The following is a 17945-nucleotide window of genomic DNA, read 5'->3' as shown; positions in this document are numbered from 1 at the left end:
TTAGCAGGTACGAGAGCTTGTCTTTTCTTCTGGAGATTTTGGATGTGTAAAGCCACACAATAAGGAAATGTCACTTAGATTGTCTCTGCAACCCATACAACCAGGCACAGTCTGCAGGATTCTAACAGAAGCTAGACTGGTTGTTGGATTGGTGTCTTATCCTTTAACCTGTTTGTACTGTTTCCCAGAATCACAGAAATGGTAGCTGGAAGGAACTTTTGGTCAGCCATGGCTTTGCGTAGCAGTCTTGACAGTCCTCAAGGACGGAGATTTCCTAGTGGCATTGATAACCCTTCACTGCTGTGCTGACTTCCTAATAAATCGTTGTCTCCTAGCATCTAACCTCAACATCCTTTTCTATACACCATGATACTAACTCTCTTTACAAAGTATCATCGACACTGAAGAAAAAACGCAATGACAAGGAGAAGAGCTGAAGGGTTGCCCCACAGGATTCATGATTCAGGGAAAGACAAAGAAAGTCAGAAGTATATGAGTAAAGGAGCTAAACAAAATAACCTCAGTTTAACTACCAGTCTCTGAAACATCAAAAAATACATTCATCAAATGTATTCATCCTTCAAAACTAGGATGTTAGTAAAGAAATGTAACTACATATGACTACAGAGTCTTAGCTTCTTGGAAGTGGACTGTGGGAATTTGGGATGACACTAGAATACAGGTTCAGCCTTGTTTAGAGAGTAATTAAGATATTAATGTTTTCATCTGAGTTACAATAATTTCTGGTAACTGTAGGTGAAGCAGAAACATATAAAGGAAAGATGGATTACAGTAAAAAGAGAAGGATTACAGTTAAAAAAAACACAAACCAGAACTCAGACTTCTCTTAGAGTTTTCATTTTGCCAAAGGAAAGATGATCATGCAAAGAAAATGAGTCATGAAGTTGTAGACAGATCTGTAATGTGTTTTGTTTTTTTAAATCACGAATGGCTTTAGTCTTCCTGTTCAAGATTAGCAAATAATAATGAATAGAGGAGATGGAAGATCTGTAAAGCACATGTGGAAGCTTCAGCACAGAGCAGCCAGACAACACAATCATTAAAGCTTTTGTATATATGTATCAATCACCTACTGTCAGAGTTCAAACAAAGTGAGTGTAATTAAATAAGGGTAAATCTGAGGGTGAAATATGAAGCAGGTGAGGTGGGTTCAGTTCTGTTAGTAACCCATATTATAAAAGGTGCCTATGCATAAGATGTCTGAAATCAACAAGCTCCAGAGTAAAATGTTTGATTCAGCTCCTCTACCTCTGAGTAGTCACATTGGGTTTCAAATCAGGAGGCTGAAACCAATCCTTGTTAAAATCAGGTTTCTATACTGTGGGATGGGGAGCCATTTCATTCAGCTTTATGAGTCATTAAAGATGGTCTCCAATTTATGCACACATGCTCAAGATACAGATTCTACTTACTCTAGTCTCCCCTCTAAGTGAAGGGTTTTGACTCATGCTTGCCATTATTGAATTCACCTGAATTACTTTTACTGCAGCTGTGGCATTTCCCACACTCCTCTTCCCTAAGTCTTAATGGTCTGGTGGAGCAGTGGCTAATTTATAGGCTGAAGGAAACCAAGGATTCAAGGAATGGGATTGGAGAATTAGTACAACAGGTAAGTGGTCTTGATCTGATACAGGGTTTGGTTTTTAATTCCTTGTCTTCTGTGACACTGTATTTTGTTATGTCCTAAGATTAATTTAGTAGTGTGAAATTAGAAGTCTATGGGCTTTAAAGTCAGACAGAGCAAAAGACTATCTTAACTCTTTGCAAGAGTACTTCCTGCAAGGTTTAAAATGCTGTGACTCATGAACCTTCCAGAACTGAATCCTGCAAGGTAGGATTAAACAAACAAACAACAACAAAAAAAAAAAAAGATTTAGAGTGTTTTCTGACATTTGGGAAAGATGCAGTAAATGTTTGACAAGGATTCTCAGACAACTGGGACTGGAATTTAGGATGTTGTGGTTTTTCATGAGAAGACTTTATTTCCCTTTCAGAGTGAAGGCTCAGCATCTACAAAAGCTCCAAAGACTAATGAAAACTAAATGGCTTGAAACTAGTTCATGAAGAAGATTGTGTCAGCCAGGATGTAAGAGGAGGAAAGGCTGTAGTCTGAGTGGGAATTCATGCCTTTCTGGTTGTGGAAAGGCCCGTGTAGACTAAAGAGAGATACAGAATGGAGTACATGCTGTCTCTTGCTGAAGAATAGCAGATTAATGGTCCAGTGGCACTACATACATAGGCAGGTGTACCTTGGTGCAGGACTCCTGTTCTGAAGAAATTTTAAAAGCTTCAAGGGATACTATAGGAAGGAGTTACAGTTAGTTCTTAAAAGCCTTGACAGTACACTGTTTGAAAGATATCATAGCTTGAGGGTGGGTGGGGTCAAAAGAATAGATAAGACTGAGAATTATATCTCCAGTGAAGTAATACTACTTGAAAGCAGACACTAAATTAAAAAAGCCAGTCCAGATAAAAGAATCTGAGGTCAAGGCTGCAGATGAGCTACTTTATCCTTGCAGATGATGGAGTGTGGATGTAAGAAAGCTGAACTGACTGGGATTCAGATAAAGTTTGTTTGTTTTTTTTTTTTTTGCTTCTGAAGTCAAGATATAAATCTCACTCAAGTAACTGAGAATATTTCAAGGAGCTGAAGTTAAAAATTCAGATGTATTTCTAAAGATTGTGCATTGCTTCTCATTACTTCTATACTAATAGAGAAAAATTTGTGAAGTACACATTTTTTTCTAGCCTTTTAAACAAAAAATATTTTCTTTGCTACGATCACAGAATCATAGAATGCTTTTGGTTGGAAGGGAACCTTAAAGATTGCCTAGTGCCAGCCCCTCTACCATGGGCAAGGACGCCTTCCACTAGATCACACTACTTGGTCTTGAACACTTGCAGGTATGGGGCATCTGCAATCTCTGTTACTTACTATAGAATTATATTTTATAGTAGTTGCAAGCTCATCCCAATTTAAAATTTGTAGGGGAATGAAAAATATGAAGGACTTGTTCCTAACTTACCATTAGTTTTCAGTAAGCTCTGCATATATTGCAAGAAAAAATAATTTTCTCTACCTTTCCTATAATGAATTTTGTTTTGTGTGTGCTAGAAGAAATATGTACACCTTCGTACTAATGTATTATATGCTGTGAACAGCAAATGGATATCAGTAAGAACTGAGGTTAAAGCAGTTAATCAGGTTCAGGGTTAAGTCTTGAAATCCTTTTTCTAAACCTCCTGTTGATTTACCTGGGGTCATGCATTAATTGCTCAAGGAGTGAGACTCCTAGGATTGTATACCGTTGCCTTTCAAATCAAATAATAAATAAATTAAGGAAGTAAAGTGCTCCTGAGATGCGGTGCAGGAAATCCAGCAGCTGCAATTTATGGCCAAATGTAACGGCAATACCACATTCAGCTGTGGAATGAATATGAGGTTTCAAAGTTATGTTTACTGTTTCTCTTGATGGAACTAAAAAAATCTTTAACTGAGCCCCAGCTTATAAACTGCACTCATAAGAAACGTCAGACCATTCTCCTGAAACTAACTAAATATATTAAAAAGTCAAGCATTTGTTTTATCTATGTATGAGATGTCTTGGACATGTTTCCTCCTCCAGATTATAGGAACTATTAACCCAAGACAGTGAGCTACTACATCGTCCCTGAAGTGCCACAGGATGGCAGCCTTTCAGAGTAGTTATTCTGTGGGTGATCCTGTAGTTTATTTTCTGTCTGAGAATTGAAGAGCATATTATCTTTGCGGCTTACCTCTTTGGTACCAGAACTGTTGCCCTGTTACAGCATATTGTATTTTATCTGGATGGTCACAAAGCTTGAAAAGCTGTTCTTTATGCTGCAGTCTGTATTTTAAGCTTGAAGCTGGGATTATACAACAAGGGCAATCAAATATGGTTGTGGAGTGCTAGTTCTGGCTTAACCTACACTATGCTTTGTGGCGTCTGCAGGGTTAACCTCTTTTTCCTTTTGCATGTGGTCAGTTGGTTTTGTCTTCCTGTCCCATGCTACCCCCTTATTTCCATCCATTGTGATATGTCCCCCTGTCCCTAAACTTCTATGTACTTTCAATGAAATTTTGTTTAAGTAGGGATTAAAACTTTAACAAATACTTTGAATACGGAAGGGCATTATTACTGTTGGGATATGCAAAGCAGTTATCACTTTTGGTTGCTGCAAAAGGGATACATACAATTGTGGAAGTCTCTAAAATTACCATAGACAGTGAAGGAATTGTGTTCAGGTAAAGCTGACTGCCTACCTGAACTGTGCAGGAGGACTGTGTGAACTTAAAATTAATACCAGATTTATACCCATGGAAGGAATTAATTTGATCAGTTCCACAAAAGTTTGCATCTGTCTTCACAGGATAAAAACTGCAAATAAAAGATGTATTAAGATCAGGATTAAAAAAAAAAAAAATTCCTTAATATGACTGTGATGTAAAACAAGAGCTTTGAGGCTACATGGGAGTCAATGATTGTGTTAACTGTGAAAACTCGGTCCTTACAAAATCAAAACAAGTGCAAACCAACAGATGTTACTTGATTGCTTGCTGTGTATTCTTGGTTCCCCTGGAAAAGTTCTGCTGACATACAGAAGGTATGCTGGTTTACAACTAGCACAGTCCCATTAAAGGTACTTGATTATAAAGCTCCCAAGATAAGCCCTGCAGCCATGCAGGCGTGTGCAGGTGGCTTTCATCTCAGGCTGACCAGCAGGTGACAGCTTCCTTCTAAATTTGTTTTATTCTTAGTTACCTTGAGGATCACCAGAAACAGACCAGCGCAATGCTGGAAATACTGTACTCAGATGCTCTGTCAATCATTCAAGCTATAAAGTCTTCTTTAAAGTAAAGGGTTAACTTAAGGTGCAGTTCAATGACTGAAGTATTTATAAAGATCCTTCAGTCTTACTCACTGTAGCATGTTGTCACTTGTGGAGGGTGAGAGCAGAGTGAATGCTAAGAAAGAAAGGCCAAAGGCATCATCAGGGAAAACATCCCAAATCCCAAGAGTTTTCAATTAACTAAGACTGTAAAAATACAAATAATGAGACTTAAGGAAGGGGGCAGGGAGAGCTTTCAAAACAATTTGTACAAATGAATGTACAAACTTAGTTTGAAACAGCTGTGATTTTTTCTTTCGATCTCCTGTTGAAATATTAAATTACAATTTTAACAATTTGTTATTATTGCTTTGACATCGCCATTTTTTAGATATCAGTTCCATGTTGAAATCAAGGCGGCTACCAGGCTGAAAATCATGTCCTTGAGTGTTTGTGTACAAACACAGCATGGGCAAAGCATTCTCAATAAACATCATTTGGAAAAAAAGTCATAATTCATGGTACTGAAGTCACCATTGCTATAATGCCATTGCATGAAAAGGTTTTTCCTTCTTTTATTTCCGATGGTGAGTGAACATAATGAACTTCCCAGGCGTTTTGTACTCAGACATAAATTATATTTGTTTTATTTGCAGGCTGAAATGACTTTGTGAAAGATGGGCATGCGTACACAACGTTTTCCCAATTTTTCCATCAAGGGAGGGATGCCACTGCCACACCACTGCATCCCCCCAGCTCTGTGCATCCTTCTTGGGCAGCAGCAGCTAGACATGCTCCCAGATTTCGCTATTTTAAGCAGCAAAAGGGCTGAAAGGGCCCAGTGCCCATTATCTTTTTGGAGTTTCGAAGGGTACAATGTTGCTGTCTGAGCCCAACAACAGCACAGGCACCAGGGATAGGTGAGGAGGAGAAGTGAGGATGTCTAACCTCCATATATTTTGGGTTTTTTTTTTAGCTTGCTAAATGCCCCTTATAGAAAGTGACTTGAAGAAGCACACGTTATTTTGACCCAGCATTAAAATCCAAGCCTGTCAGAAAAGGGCCTGAGGAGACAGGGCAGGCAACGGCTGCCATTACCGAGGGAGCTTGGTGCTATCTGTGAGGAGAGGGACCTTAGTGCCCATAGAACTGCTGGAGCCTATCAGGGATGACCTTGTCAAAGAACCAGCCCCCGTATCGGGGAAACATGTGGACAGGTAGAGGGGAGGGGATGATCTTTGAGGTCACTTCCAACCCTAACTATTCTGTGGTGGTTGTTTCTGCAGTTCTATGAATTAAGCTTTCTACCCTTTCAATCTGTGGATTTAGGAATAGTAAATCTATACCAGCAGGTTACAAGAAGCAAAAAGGTTATGTCTACCAACTGGGTTGTGCAATTTATACACGGGATGAAAGTTAGACACATGATCTTTTCTATGCTTAGTACTGTGTTTCTTACTGAGTTTGCATTTTAAGTTATCCTCCTCCTAGTGCATGTTTGCCCAGCACCCTACACCAGATGATCATTCCCAGAAAACTGTTACCTAGATAATGAGAACAGAAACCAACAGCTCTGCTCACAAGCATTACAAAACAGTTATGTTTCTTTACATCACTCAGCAAGTTCAGACCTAAGCACAAAGCAGGTTATACATGTCCATAGTATAGACCAGCAGCAAAAGATGTCTGAATATGGACCAGATACTCCCAAAAATCCCAACAATATTTATCCAGGCTGTCTGCTCACAAAATAAGTAGCGTCCATTGGGACTCTGCCCCAGACACCATGAAAATTGCCTGGCACACTAATTTGAAAACCAGTGATGACAAGATGTTAATTGTATATTCCCTTTTACCCAGTATGGAAAAAATCCAGACCATGCATGCCCCTACTGATGCTTGATGGCATATAACTTGTACAGCATCAAGAAGTTGACTAAAGCAGCAGCAGAAGATATAGGCAAAGAGCAAGACAAATTAAAAAGACCTTCAACAGGGGAAAGTCCTCATTTCCTGTGCCTGTGATTTATGCTGGCTGCCCAACACCTCTAGAATATCCCTGCAGAACTGGCTTGGCTGGACCCAAGCCAAGACTATCTCACTTCAGGGTAGCAAGGCACACCAGTCTTGTCTGTCTTTCCCAGAATCATCTTGTATATACTGGATCTACTTAATACATAACACAGGCTCACCTGAGAAACAAACCCAGATTTTTTCGCCTACCCTGTTATAGGCTATGACAGAACATTGCCAGCTGCTTACATTTGTTCAAGAAAGGCATCATCTTATTTAGTCTAGCTTTCTTCAGAAACCCATCTTGAGCACTTCATCATAAGTATGCAGGACAATGTAATTAATGTGTGTATATTCAGAAAGAACTTGTTGCCCACAGCAAACTCCTCTGTGGTGGAACCTGCTTGCTGTGTATTCTAAAATAAAGCAATTGTTTATGTTAATAAGGATCAAAGAAGAAATGGTGCCAAATGTGCCACTAATATAGTACATTTTCATGGGCTTTGTAGGATTCTTTTTTTATTGAGCTAGTCCAACCTCAACTTTTCAGCCAAATTCTTATTTTGGTTTCATGCACCAAGGGGTGCATGCTCGTAACGTGAACACTCTGCAAGCTTAGACTTGCAGTCATAAACTAAATTTCTAGGTTCACAGAAAACAACCAGTTTTATTAAAATAAGGACATAAAATTTAACTAATCTCGCAATTTCTCCCACTATTAATATTTCTGTGAAAAAACTCTCAAATGAGAAGACTCCTTTTATTCTTTGAGAACTCAGTTATGCTAATTTTTAGAAGTAATTTCTTATTGTTGTGTCTGCTATTTGTATTAATTAGGATGTGTTTTATTTTTCGAAAGGTCTGCAATTTGAAGAGAAAATGCAGTTGCACACCCATAGGCAGCATTTGAAGTGGGGCAGCATGCAGTGACAGGCCATACCAACACCTCTTTTGTTTTGAGATTCTTGAGTTTTGAGGGGAGACTATCACCACAGCTGGGCAGAAGGTGCTTCACTTGGAAGTCTCTAAGGCTAACAAGACCCTAAGAAGTTTCAGCCCTGAAGTGAAATAAGCCTGTGCTTCAGCACAGTTATGTGATCCTATGGCTTCTGCTGCACAGAAAAGCAGGACCTTTTAAAATGCAAGGCGGCTACTCTGCCTCCTCTGTCCTGCTGACTTTCAAGCTCCCTAGCACACCTACCACCCAGGTAGGAAGATGGTTCACAATTTGTATGTTACACCTCAATTACCAACAAACCGTAAGCTTTTCTCCACTTCTGAGGCCTAGTGTATGTCTTAGGCACGCTCCTAACTCTTTGCATAGTTGCATGAGTCTCTCTTGTGTGCCCTGGTTTCTGCATATGCTGGAACAAGTGCCAAATGCACATTAATTGCTTTCAGAATGCACTCTGGGTCAGCTGAGAGCTAACTATAAAGGCAGGATTTCCTACCTCCCAGATTCCTAAAACCAGAAAGTGCTGGTTTCTTTCAGATGAAGAATACTCTCTCTCAGAGAGATGGCTGTTTCTGGCCCCTACATTACCCAAGTTATACCCTTAAACCCAGATACTGCGTCTGCTTTGAGTACTATGTGATAGGAATAGTATCATTATTAATATAACTGAATTGGTTCTTTCCAAGTAGTTTAAGCAGATTATGAGGAGCTGGTTCTGCACTCGGCTTACATGATCAAGAGGAGGAGAAAATGAAACACTTTCTGCTGTCCTAATGGTAGCATAGATATTACGCTCTGTGGATAGAGAAATGAAAAAAAGGAAGGATAAAAGAATTTAGTGGTCAGGATTGTTTCATAATGTGAGGGGGTTTGAAGAGAGCATAAGGGAAAAGCCAGAAAAATGCTGTCAGAGTCACTGCTTTCCTTTCCTGTTGCTAAAGAATTTCCATGTAATGACGGGTGACACAGTCATTCCTATAAGGTAATACTGAGTTGTTGAGATTTTTTTCGTCCAATAAGTGATGATAATATAATGCCTTAGTGCATTCTTTCCCAGATTCTCAGGAAAAGCAGAGTAAGTGGACATTTGATTACTTGGAGGAATATCCTGGTATGTGTATTGTAAGAAGCCTGAATAAAGTGGAGATTGAGTGCTCCAAGGGGTCAGATAAATGTTATTGACGTTAATCCAATTTAGGTTTATTAAAGAAAAAAAAATATAACATATTTTTTATTTATATTAAGGAAATATCTTGTATAGGTGGATTGGTAAATAGCTCTGTATTTCTTTATTAATGGATTTTATGTGTTTGTTTTCAGAGCATTTTGCTTAAAGCTTAAACAAATTCCTCACAGGGCAGTAGTTTGTTCTTGCTCTCTCTCTCTCTCTCGGAATTGCAAGGAGATGCCAGTGTCTGATATGGGCTCAGGCTGTTGACACTAGAGCACTGCAATTCCTAAGTAACATGGTGTTACCTGGTGGCCGGAAATTGGAGAAACTAACTTATTTCCTGTGAGATTTGTAACTTGGTAGACAAAAAGGCACCCCAGTTGCAGCTCTTAAGCTACGAAGAGGTGATCCACAGCATTACAAGCATATTGTGTCTGGAATATAATTGACCAGTTGAAATAATTTTGGAAGACAAATACATGCAAGTATGCATTCATGCATTTAAGCAAAGTTTAAGTTAATGAAAAATATTCTCACAAGAATATCACCTTCAAAAATTCTTAATAGTCATGCAGATAGTTTGCTTATTCTAAGCTGGATTTTAGCCATATGTGTGAACAAACGAGTGCCAATTCTGTTCTTGGGCATGACCTTATGTAGTCAACAGCTGCACTGTCAGTAACTGTAGTGATGGTACAGTCTCTCTTTCCTGTCTTGTTCACCTTCTGCTCACTATTCCAGCCTCTGTTCCCTTCTCTCATTTCAGTCATGTTACAACCCACTTTCTTATCTAGCCCTCAAAAATAACTATGTCAACTAAAAAAATGAATTTTGCAGTTTTTTGTGTAAGAGTCAAATCATATTTTGGAGCTGTATAGAAATGCATGCTTTGGCGTTATCGGTCTGTTTGCTCAGCATGTGCTACATTACTTGGTTTCAAGTAATGAAACTAGCATAGACTGTGTAGTTTTTTGTGTTGGTTTGTTGTTTTTTTTTTTTCTTTCTGTTCAGATATGTGCTTAAGAAAAAAAAAAAAAAGCCATGACACTTCAATTCACAGTGGAGAATTTGCCTACATCTGTCATTGACTATGACTTTATTACTCCCAGAAACTATGCTAAGGCATATGGACAGTAAGGGGGTGATTGGTGACAGCCAACATGGCTTCACTAAGGGCAAGTCATGCCTGACGAATCTGGTGACCACCTGTGACAGGGCCACAGCATTGGTGGATAAGGGAAGAGTGACTGATGTCATTTATCTGGACTTGTGCAAGGCACTTGACACTGTCCTGTATGTCATCCTTGTCTCTAAACTGGAGAGGCATGGATTTGATGGATGGACCACTTGGTGCATAAGGATCTGGCTGATAGTTGCACTCAAAGTTGCGGTCAATGGCTCAGTATCTAAGTGGAGACTGGTGATAAGTGATGTTCTTCAGGGGTTGGTATTGGGTCCGATTCTTTTCACCAACTTTGTCAGTGACATGGACAATGGGATTGAGTACACCCTCAGCGAGTTCACCAGCTTGGTTGATGAGGAGCTCAACATGAGCCAGCAATGTGTGCTTGCAGCCCAGAAAGCCAACTGTATCCTGGGCTTCATCTAAAGGAGCATGGCCAGCAGGTCAAAGGAGGTGATTCTCCCCCTCTACTCCCTCTCTATTCCCTCTCTACTCTCTCTCTTAGTAAGTAATGTGTACAGAAATAAGGTGTTAACTTGAGAAAAATATGAAAGGGGCATCATGGAAACATGACTGGGATATTCTGAAGTTTTGCTGCTTTATAGTTGAGATAGAAATTTAAACAAGTATACTGATCCATTGCAAGTCTAGAGATGGAGACCCTTTGGCTTAGGGTTGCACTGTGAAACCATGGTTTGTATAATGTAGTTTTTGTTCTCTCTTATATGACTGGTCCTGGAATTTGTGAGCCTGTGTTCTGTTTTCATTTAAAAAAGAAGAAGTTTCCTTGAAGAGTACCTGGTCTTTTACATCAAATAGCAGAAAATATCGAATGTCATGTACAAGCAAAATTCACCAAGAATCTTGCATCTCTGTTACTTCAACAGAAACAGTTTTGTAAACACTACTCTCTTTTCGGTTATTATACTTTTCAGGATAATGTAAGTTGGATAAAAGATTACTCTTTCAACAGTATGTATTTGCTTTTTATCTGCATTAGAAACTAAATGTGACTACTTGGCATCATACCAGTAACTACTTGTTTTCACTTATGTTGCATGTATTATGCGCACTTGTCAGATGAAAATGCAGCCTTCTGCAGTGTCTGTAACACCTGGAAGCTTTGGTTTTGAGGCTGACTTCTCTGAAATGGGGTGGTTATGAATGCATGGTTGAATACTGCTCTTCAATGATTTCATGTTTGGCACATTGAGGGCAAGTCATACAGAGCTTCCACTTGCTGTCTAGTTCCTAGAGGCTGTCAGATTGTGCAGCTATGTAGTAGGGCTGAATGCAGTGACACCCATGTCATCCTCATGTGTTAAGATTTGGCAGTTCTATGTCTTTGCTCAGACTGTCTTGTGAGGCATTCTGCTGCTCCTACAAGAATGCTGATTCATACGTAGGTTGTGTATATAAATAGGCTGTAAATCCTTTCTGGAAAAAAATGAATTTTAGCAGAGTTGAAGAATTCACCCCTGGTTGATAATGCTTTTACTAAAAGTTTATCTTAACAGTTCATTCAAATAATTAGCATTGAACGTGAAGAGTAAACCAAGAAAAATGTTTGCTGTTCACCCGTGAAACAACGAATTTTAATCCAAAGTTCTCAGTAGATCTGGCTCTATTGGCTGTACTCCCTGTTCCCTGCACAAGGCTTTTGCACTCAAAAAATGGAAATGGCAATGTGCCATATACCACATATTCAAATTACACTGTTATAAAAGCAAGGGGGAAAGCACTTTGCAGTGCTTTCACTTATCATTCAGTGCCAGATGGCAGTTGTGGGATTGGAGAGGCTGTTGGTTAGTCTTTTGTATTTGGTCTTGGTTACTGAGTAATAAATAATGGGTCTATCTTCCCTGGCACCTTTTATCCCAGGATCTTGAACTATTTCAACTCTGCCTGTGGTTGGGAAGGGTTTAATTAAATAAGCCAGCTGTATCTGTCCTGAAGCAGGGTTGTGTGATACTGCTTCTTTACATGACTGTGCTGATACCCACACAGGTGTTGATGCCAGTGAATCTGTGGACTACTTGCAGTCTTTACCCCAATCTGTTGATCGTAAAATGAAATGAAAAGGTAAAGCTTCACTTGCTCTAGGAGTTCAGACCCCAGCCTGTGTGAGGGGAGGGATTTTTTTTTTTTTAATAGCTCAAAATCTTTAAAACAGATGCCTTGATATTTTAATCACATTCAAGAACTGCCTATGCATCATCTTTCTGTCTGAATTCTTCATGCTATTGTAGCTGTAGGCTGTGATCATAATTAGGATTCTATTGTACTTACACAAACATGAGCAAGTGTTATTTCTTCTGTGAATGCCCAGTCTAAGACAACCATTAATTTGGGTCAGGAAGAGAGGGGAAATTAGAAAACATCGCCCTCTGCATTTATTTGTTAGAATCTTATACTTAACTGTTGATTTTGATATGTTTTGCTGTAGTTACTGAGGTTTTTTAACTCTCACCTACCCTCTTTTTGTCTGATTTTCTGTAGCTATTGCTCCTCGTTTCTTCTTCTCATAGAAAGGCAGCAAGTTTAAAATACACTGTCGCATCTTTAAAGATGCAGTAAGAATGAAGAGCAATTTTATTTTATAAGGCACAGATTTTCAGAACACTTGACAAATGGTCTGCCTAAAGGCTTGAAGTGTTACTGCTGAATCAGTGGGAGGGTTTTCATTATTTTTGTGTGTTCCAGAGCTGACCTAAAGTACCTAAGTACAGACAATAGTTGAATATGAAGGCGTGCACGGGCTGAAAGATCTTGCATGGTGAGAACAAGAGGTATGTGGGAGTACAAAGGTGCTGACAGCGGTAGTACAATGTTTTCTAGCTTATCTAGGTGACTTCAGATTGGTGATGCAGATTAATACCAGCTTGCTTCTAACATTTACGGTTACCACTGAAGTATTTGCATGTTTCTAGTTTCCAATCAGATGTATATTGATTTAGTTAACAAAAATTGTTGACCATGGTACACCTATTGAGCAATAGGATTTTCCTCACCAGTCACCAAGGGAGACTGTGTTTTTTAAAAGGCAGTATGGAAAAAAACCCACCTGTTATGGAACTCATGGATCTATTTGTGTTTCTACAAGCATAGACAAATGTGCAATAAGCCTTTTTTGTAAGAGGCCACTGGGCTGCCTGGCTGTATGCTTACAGTTCTGAGACATATAGTGCTAGTATTGTCTGGCTTTTCTCCTTCATTGTGTAACATCTTTGTGTATATAAGTGTATATATATATATGAACTCATAAAGTGTGTGTGTGTATGGAAAGATATCAGAGACATTTGAGATTTTGTGTTGAAACAGCACTATATTCCATGCTGCACTGGGGTAAATGGAGGTGATCAGTGATGCAGGCCAAGGGAGAAGTCCTTTTAATATCACGTGATGGTGTCTATAACCTGCTATGTGGAAACAAAGCCATAAGGGAGTATCTTTGAGCTCTTTCAGTGCTGCCAGGTGATTGTGGGCATCCAGCCCAAGGCTGGTGTGCAGTCATAATCATTCTAGAATAATTGAGGGAAAATGGGAAACCTGAAGTAGTGTTTTCCTCTCTTCCCAAAACTGGAAGCAAAATTATACCATATTCAGCTGTAAAGAAAATTATTTCTAAACTGTATAGGGATCAGAAAAGTTCTAACACATGTGTATAAGGAGATCATTGGAATATAAATATGGCTTAATAATGACAGTCAATTCGTTGAAGTCCTACTTGGGTATATCAATAATTTGAAAGTTGGAAGAGGAATGATCATATATTCTAGCTACTTCACTGGAAGCTTTGCTGACTTGACCACTGCAGGGGGAAAAGACTTTCTCATGAAGAGTAGTTACAATGATTTTGTAATAAATAAGACTGTGTTTACCTGTCTGGAAAATGTGTGCCTGCAAAGAATTTGGAAATAGAAAAGTTAAATTCTAAACGTTGGTTTCCGTGGTTCTGTGGAAATTGATCATAAAACTTGTATAGCATGACCAAATAAAAATAGTTTTTTTTTTCCTAGCTTTTATATATTATTAGTGTCTATGTAAAAGGCCTGCTATCTGTATGTAGATATGTTTGTATATGTGATTAAAAAAAGATTATATTAGGAAAATTAGCTATATTCCTCTACACATTTTCTGAGAAAGTTAAAAAAATATTATTGTTTGGTTTTATTTAGGTCTAGCTGTCTTTTCAAGAAGAGATACAATAATATAAAGAAGACTTGCTGGCTGCACTTTGTCTTTTCTGTGAAGATGTAAAAATGAACCAATTAGTCCTGTGGTAGGTTATTACTGGCAAAAACCAAACAAGAACATCAAGCGTTGCAGAGTAAAAATAACATCTCTTGTTAAAGAAATGTTAGATGTTGCAGAAAGTGACTTCTGGAATCTGCATTCTCAGCATTTTCTTTTAGGCACCAAGATTTCAGTCTTGTTAGGTTTAGCACTTCTGTGGCCTGGAAATGACTGGAGAATTTTACAAGGGTTTTGTTTACAAGAAACCTCTGAGGTCACCACAATGACTACTCTAAAATTGCATTTATTCAGCTGATCATGTCAGAACAGGTCTTATTCTGATGAACTTTTAGATTACTTTCAAGGAACGTAAACCAGGATGTTAACAGTTTTATTAAGATAAATGCATAAATATTAAAGTAGATATAAAAAATAAAATTATTCTTTCATTAAGAGTAAATAAAACTAAGCATTGGGGTGAAAGCTTGCCTTTATCTGTTTGCTGGTTCTGCTATCCAAGGGTCTGGCTGTTATTCTTTTACATCCAGAAACACCTGAATCATCCTCTTGGCTTGTATAAGATGAACTGCTTCAATATTGTGGCTAATAGGCTGTAGCTGTTGTGGTCAGTCCTGTAACTATTGTTGGTTTATTTGCTATTTTCAATAAACATTTCACTTAAAGGTCTTCCTTTCATAATATTTAAAAATAAAAAACCAAGCTGAATTTGCAGCAATAATGAAATTTTAAGGGTTTGCTTCTTTCAGAAGTAATGAAGGTGCTAGGTGAAGGAAACAAGCAAAAAGCAGGAGAGAGGAAAAACTGAAAACACTACAGAAGGGAGCTGTAGGATGAAGACATGTTGATGATTTTATTCTTATTATTACTTTTATTGCATTCAGACATAGCACAAGACTGTGTCTTCTAGGGCAGGAAGTAAATTATTTGGTAATATCTGCTAGCTGGTATAGTAAAACACTTATATAAAAATCATAATAAAACTAGGAAAATGGTATCCAGTCTGGCATCTGGCCTGGAAATAGGTTATACCTATCTGAATAGGCTGGAGTAGGGTGGCACACAGGAGGTAATATGTGTGTGGGTGAGCCAGGATAAGCCATTTTTTCAGCAGTGTGTAGCAGCAGTAATTTGCTGGACCAGACTAGTCTTGACCTGTGGAAAGCTGTATATAAACACTAGTGATGATCTTGGGGAAGAGAGAAGCAGTCTATTTTTATTGCAATTTCCTCTTGTTGAAGAGCTCCTTAGCCTTGATCTACCTTGAAGACTAAAAAGCATCAAATAACTGGGAGCCACCCATACAGCACTGACTTGTAGTATCATGCATCTAATATTTGGTAATATTTTTGACAAATGATTCATCGTCAGCTGTGTGTAGGGATTGAGAAATAGGGAAGAGCTGTAACTAACTATTGTGAAGCTGAAAACATCCATATTGGTTAAATTGGGCTCTTTATGAATGCAGCTGTGACTACTTTGTTTAGAAAAGGCAGCCAGAGAGAGAAAGATGTGAAAGGTAGTGCCTGCTGTTTTAGTGGTTTTGCAGCTTCAGCACAGGCCTGGGTTATTTTTGATATTCAAACAACTGCTTCTGTTTGCTTTAACAGTTGTAGGAACAAACCCAAGAATCCTGTTTTCCCTTTTAAAAAACTACACAAGTGATGATTTATTTCTCCCTTGCTTTCTGTTTCTGATTTTTGATTTTGCATTGACAGTGAATCCAGGCCAGTCACTGCCTGAAGAGGTAGTAATGCCACTGAACTGTTATCTAAAAGTGATAGTACTTTTTCCAGCTGTGCTACGAAAATAACCAGATAAACAGCAGTCCTTCTCTGGCAGTTCATAGAACAATTGCAAGCGCCAGGATTGTGAGAGGAGACTTGGAGTATCCGTGCTCTGGACAGAGCAAGGAGTTCAAATATCCTGTGGTGGCAACTGTTACCTCTGAGATAACTGGCTGTCATCCTTCACGCCTGCAGCTTTGGGTAAGCTTTGCTTGAATGCCTGTTGCTCCCCAGATGTTGTATTGGAAACCGGTACACAACTTTTAGATGTGGATTTCACCTAGGCAGTCACAGGCCTGAAAGTCAGGTGTGTCAATGTGCCATTCCTGGGTATCAAGGTTTCTTAGTGTCAAAAGAAGATCTATAGTAAAGTCTGGTTTTGGTGAAATGATCTGGGACAGCTTCCAAGTGGCTATTTAAAGCACTTTGTTAAGTACAGTCCTCAGTGAAGGTTTCATTGCATAGCATTTTGACCATCTGTTCTGTGATGTTTCTGTGGGTTTTTTAAATTATTTTTATAATAGGAAAGAAGCTAAAATTACTTTGGAGTTTGTTCCTATTCCTTGCTGCTTGTCTAAGGAGAAAAGTGAAGTGAAACTTCATTAATAGGAATTTCATGGATTGTCATGCTTTCTTTTCCAGTTAATATCTGAAGAACCGGTTTGTGTGTTTGGGTTTTTTTCTCATGTCTTCTTTCCAGTCCTTACAAAGTCAATTGAGAACAAAGGTTTTATTATAAACATTTGCTGGGTAACCACAAAAATTAAAGAAACTTCTTGCATTTAGCAGCAAAGTCTATGTGTTGCTGCTGACAATAATGGTAACTGTTTCAACTTGCTTTTATTTTTCATGCTTTTTTAGACAAAACCTTTTAACTTTGGTGGTATCTCTAAATGCCATACTGCATGCAAATGAAAGCTCCAGAAAACCTGTTTTGCTGTGCATCTTGTCTGCTGTGGGTATTTCTGGTTTACTTACCTAGATAAGAGTTTCTGTATTAAGTATTTTGTGTGCTATGTAGAATGTGAGGGCAAGGTGTTCTTGTATTGAACACAAATGTAATCACTTGTGAGATGAAGACTTACAAAGGACTTTATCTTGCAAGTGCAAAGCAGTTTACTTCTATGTTTAAATTTCTCAGAGGCAAAGATGACAGGGTATGATAGAACAGCATCCCTGTTGTTCCCTAAAACTGGAATGATGCTTCAGTGTATTGGTTGTGATATATTGACACAGATCCACTGGGGTACCTCTTGCTTTGTTTTGGGAGGAAAAGTACTCCGCTTGAAAGGAATACATGTCAAGATTTCATCTAGAACCTGTGACCAAAAGAAGAAACACATGGGCATCTCCCAAGTCACAGCTGCATGTTGCAGTCTTGCCCTACCTGTCTGTGATAGCAATGAAAAATAAATTGGGGAGTGTCATAACTTGCAGCTTGACTTGGAGATGACAACAGGCAGCTGATTAGTGTAGTGCTGCTGTCCAAGGACATTAGGGGCCTGATTCAGTTGCAAACACATGGGTATCAGTATGATGTGAAATGCCACAGAGAATGCTGTCAGTTATCTAGCTGCTGATTCAAAAGCAGCATGGTTCTCCTGAATTTCCAGTGACTTACTTCCCAAGTCTGTGTAGATTATCTTGGACTTCATAGGGTATCTCAAATAGCATGAGGTGCTTACGATGAGATGGCAAACTTGTGTCTCT

The 17945-nt window shown here is 38.7% G+C and overlaps 1 protein-coding gene across 1 annotated transcript in view; it reads left to right on the top strand.

Moving 5' to 3' along the window:
- The first annotated feature begins 1500 nt into the window (after positions 1 to 1500).
- The window catches only part of MAPK10 (mitogen-activated protein kinase 10), a 177035-nt gene continuing 160590 nt past the window's right edge, over positions 1501 to 17945 (top strand). The window contains exons 1-2 of the mRNA XM_065665211.1: positions 1501 to 1630; positions 2809 to 2925. The gene's annotated coding sequence lies outside the window, so the exon portion shown is untranslated. The remainder of the gene's footprint in view (positions 1631 to 2808; positions 2926 to 17945) is intronic.

This window comes from Lathamus discolor, chromosome 1, assembly GCF_037157495.1.
Source record: "Lathamus discolor isolate bLatDis1 chromosome 1, bLatDis1.hap1, whole genome shotgun sequence".
NCBI classification, from domain to species: Eukaryota; Metazoa; Chordata; class Aves; order Psittaciformes; family Psittacidae; genus Lathamus; species Lathamus discolor.
This window is presented reverse-complemented; position numbering and strand designations above follow the sequence as displayed.